This window comes from Phocoena sinus, chromosome 13 (assembly GCF_008692025.1).
Source record: "Phocoena sinus isolate mPhoSin1 chromosome 13, mPhoSin1.pri, whole genome shotgun sequence".
Lineage (NCBI taxonomy): Eukaryota > Metazoa > Chordata > Mammalia > Artiodactyla > Phocoenidae > Phocoena > Phocoena sinus.
In genome coordinates this window covers 62,778,945-62,783,543 of record NC_045775.1, presented here as the reverse complement: position 1 = coordinate 62,783,543, position 4,599 = coordinate 62,778,945, and the positions used below count along the sequence as shown (strand labels likewise).

The window sequence follows — 4,599 nt, the reverse complement described above, 5'->3', positions numbered from 1 at the left end:
TCTCTCACACATGTGCTTTCTCTGTAAAGCACATCACAGTCTTCTTATGCCTAAGGGGGCCATTTCAAACAGTGAAATCACCCAAAAAAATACAAAAAACATGGCACTAAATAGACCAAGAAAAGGACACTTGTTTACAGTATGAAAGCTGAATCAGAGCACCTTATTCAACCTCAGCTGGGAATATGCCCACAGGGCAACTCAAATTTTTGCTGCTCTGTACACACACACACACACACACACACACACACACACACATGACCATGAAAGCACTTTGAGTATTGATTTGGGGATTATAAATTAATTTTCATGAGTAGGTGAGTTCACAAATACAGAATACACAAATAAGGAGGACTAACTATAAACATCTTTTGTTTTAGTCCACTAAGAATTGGGATAACATACTCTGCAGCAGGAGAGCAATAATATGCATACCCTAATGTGTGCACTATGATCCCAGTTTTTGCTGAATAATGATAAATGCGTAGAAGAGGATCTGGAATAAAAAATGCCAGTGTAAGTATCACTCACTTTGGGTGAGTGATTATGGGTGTTCTTTAAGTGCCTTCGTTTCATGGCATTTTCTGATTTTTCCTGAAATAAGTATGTATTTCTTAGTTGTAAGAACACATAACAGAGACTTCCCTGGTGGTCCAGTGGTTAAGACTCTGCACTCCCCATGGAGGGGGCCCAGGTTCGATCCCTGGCCAGGGAACTAGATCCTGCATGCCACAACTAAAGATCCCGCGTGCCGCAATGAAGATCCCACGTGCTGCAACTATGACCCGGCACAGACAAATAAATAAACAAATATTAAAAAAAAGAAAACATAAGAAAAGAAAACATTTAAAATTATATTGTTAGATGTTGTGTTTGTTCCAATTAGTTACCAAGCTTTAGACGAATATTTTGCTATAAATCCCATATTATTAGACATTTATTTGACCTAAACAATCCCTTTTTGGATATTTAAGTGATCCCATCCCATCTCAAACCAGATTACTTTTGGCCAGATTGTTTGGGGCCATATGTTATGTTACCTATTCTATCACCAATTCTTGTCCTTTATCTTCAACTTTCTCTCCCTGATTTCCCAGACCCCACTCAGGTTTCTCTCATTAAGACAAACAGCACTCTTCTTTCCCCAAGTATTCCTACATTCGCTGCTTCCCCTTCCTCACTACCAAATTTTCTGTCCACTGCAGTGCACCTGCTGCCTATATCCACTCAGGAAAACCATTCCCTCCTCCATAGTCTCCTTATGGCTAAGTCCTAGCCACTTCTCTGTACCTTTATTACCCTAGGACTTCCCACTGTTGCCCCCTTCCTCTTTCTTGAACTACTCTGCCTGGGTTTCCATGTCCACACACCTTCTCCCTACCTGTCTGCCCACTCCTCTGTGGCCTCCTTCTCAGGCTCTTCAGAGTAAATGATCTTGGGGCGTCTCTCTCCTTGGTGCTTTTCTCTCCTCACTCTACACCCCTCTCTCCGGGGAGCCCACTCACCATGGTTGCAGTTACACCTGTATGTTGAGGGCTCCCATCAGGTCCTGTGAGCTCCCTGCTGTCACGTCACACCTGAGCTCCAGCCTGTCAGCTGTCTGCTGGGCAGATGACGTGGAGGTCTCACATGCACCACGCACTCAGTTTGTCCCATTATCTTCCTCCTCTAGCTTTCTAGTCTGTCCTTTCCACTTCCCGGTTCCAGATTCTCAAACTAGGTACTTGGGAGTTCCCCCCGTCCCCTGCCCTCCTTCTTCAGACTCCACACAGTGTCCAGCACTCAGGAACATTCAATTAATACTCATTTAATGATTTTAATCAACCACCAAGTCCAGCTGATTCCACTGTCTGAATGACACTAAGACCTGTTGGCCTCCCTCCACTATCTTCTACTGCCTGTTATTTGTTCCTCCATTAGACTGTGGGACCCATCTCGGAGGTGGCAGAGCTGTGAACCCAGGACACTTTAATAAGATGCTACAGGAGAGTGAAATCCAGCCTGCTCTCAGGGCACCAAACTGTGGGACCTGGCACAGGGCTTCCCCTTATGCCTCCCTGGCCGCCACCCTCCATCCAAGGGGAAGGGGAGCCTTTAAATCTGCATGTCCTCAGAGTTGCATCAAAAGGGGTAGCTCTTTCTCAACACTCAAAGGCGAGATCCATCCATGCCCAGAGTCTGGTCCAGCAGGCTGCATATCCAACTAAGCCCAAGGAAAGCAGGGGACTCCTGCTTCGGGGAGGTCCCACTCTGCGGTTAGCCAGGAGAGGTGGGAGGAGGGGAGGGGAAGGGGCAGAGGGGCGGTGTGCCTCGTGGAGCAGTGGGTGCAGTGAGGATGGCCAGCAGCTGGAAGAGGGGGGAATGAGCGACTTCCTCACTGCTCGCAGACCTCCCTGGGGGCGGCCTTGCTGGTTGGGGCAAAGCAACCAAATTCAGTGGAGAGATCCAAGTCCAAGTCCAGAGCGACTCAGGGAGCTCAGCGGCTCGAATGAGTTGTAGTTCTTCAAACTACCAGCAGAGGGCGCGCTCAGTTCACCTCTGCTCCTTGCGGGAGGAGTGTGCCAGGTAAGATGTAATGGTAAGGTTCTGATAAGCTATTGAATGTGGGAAGCAAGTGCGAGAGAGAGGTGAGCTGACTTCCACGTTTCTCGCATGTATAACATCCGAAAGTCAGGAATACAGGAGAGGAGCAGTGTGGTGGTAGTCAGGGAAAGTGAGTGGGGTTCTCATACCTGTGGAGTATGAGGTCCTGAGGGACACCCTGTGGGAGATGTGTACTAGGCAATTGATATACAATTCTGGAGCGGGGAGAGATTTGGGGTAAACATGCAGATTTGGGGTCATCATTGTGTATGCAATGGTGCAAGATCTGAAGTGGCTGAGATTGCCCAGGGAGCATGAGAAAGAGACAGCCCAAAGGCAGAGGCCTGGGGAGCCTCATTATTTAAGGGGATGGGAAGAGAGGGAGTGGCTATATCAGAGAGGTTGGAGAATAACCAAGGGATAATGTGGTAGATGCAAAGGATGAGACATTTTAAAAGTAGATGAGTGTCCCAACTGCTAGTCCTCTAAAGAAGCAGCTGCCAGCCTGGTCCCAGGATCTTTTATGATGTATGGCCCAGAGAGTGAGAAAAGAGTAGCTCCAGGGTAAAAGAAAATTGGAGGAAGGAAAGAAAAAGGGGCTCTTGGAAAGTATGTTCTTCTAGTAGAATACAAATAGAAATTTCTTCTTGATTTCTATTTGGAGGCCAGATAACACATCTTTGAGGGAAACACATCTTTGAATCACATAGGATCTCAGGTTTATTAGAATTCATTAGACTTTAGCAAGCTAGAAATAGAAAAAAATATTCCTTTACACAACAAAGGGAAACTACCAGAAATCAATAGCATACTTAATGGTGAATTGTTAAAAGCATTCCCATAAAACGTAAGACCAAGACAAAAATGTCCATTATCATTGCTATTACTCAACATTGTACTGAAGGTCCTACTTTGACAAGAAGATACAAAGAAAGTCTACTTTTTGGAAAGGAAGAATCAAAATATTATTATTTGCAGATGTTGCTATTATGTACCTAGAAAAGAGAGTTAACTGAAAGACTATTATAATGAACAAGAGAATTAAGTGGCCAATACAGTATCAACATACAGAAATCAACAGTTCTCCTACAGACCAACAATAAGTGATCAAAAAACATGAGTCAAAAGATACCATTTCTGGCTTCCCTGGTGGCACAGTGGTTGAGAGTCCGCCTGCCGATGCAGGGGACACGGGTTCGTGACCCAGTCCGGGAAGATCCCACATGCCGCGGAGCGGCTGGGCCCGTGAGCCATGGCCGCTAGGCCTGCACGTCCGGAGCCTGCGCTCCGCAACGGGAGAGGCCACAACAGTGAGAGGCCCGCGTACCGCAAAAAAAAAAAACAAAAAAAAAACCAGATACCATTTCCAATAGGAACTAAAAACTGAAACACCGTATCGTGACTTCCCTGGTGGTCCAGTGGACTCCACGCTTCTGATGCAAGGCGCAAGGGTTCGATCTCTGGTCGGGGAACTAAGATCCTTCACGCTGTGCAGTGTGGCCAAAAAAACCCCCCAAAAACTATAAAACACTGTGCATATGCACCTTGAAATTGTTAAAATTGGTAATGTTATGTTATTTATATTTACACAATAAAAAATAAAAAACACTATACCTAGGATTTAAATTAATTTAAAAATGAGCAACATCTATATGAAGAAAATTCTAAAGCATTACTTAAAAGAAGAAAAGCTAAACAAATGGAAAGATACACCACATTCCTAGATACTATTGTTGTTTAGTATTTTAATTATGTTTTTAAGCCACACAAATTAGACATTATTAGAATTATTTTATACAGGCAACATTTGTTTAGCTACATATTTACCAGTTTCTTTGCTCAACATTCCTTCTTGTTCAACATTCCTCTGATGTTCCTTCTTCCTGAAAAAACATTCTTTAGTACAGGTTTATTCGTGCAAAGCTCAGTTTTTGTTTATCTGTATATGTCCCTAATTCACCTCATTCTTCAAAGATAGTTTTGCTGAATATATAATTCTAGCATGGCAGCTATTTT

General features: G+C 44.2%; 1 non-coding gene across 1 annotated transcript; it reads left to right on the top strand.

The window, feature by feature from the left end:
* The first annotated feature begins 642 nt into the window (after positions 1-642).
* TRNAG-CCC lies at positions 643-715 on the top strand. Its single transcript has one exon. It is a non-coding gene; the product is annotated as a tRNA-Gly (tRNA).
* Positions 716-4,599: the final 3,884 nt, after the last annotated feature.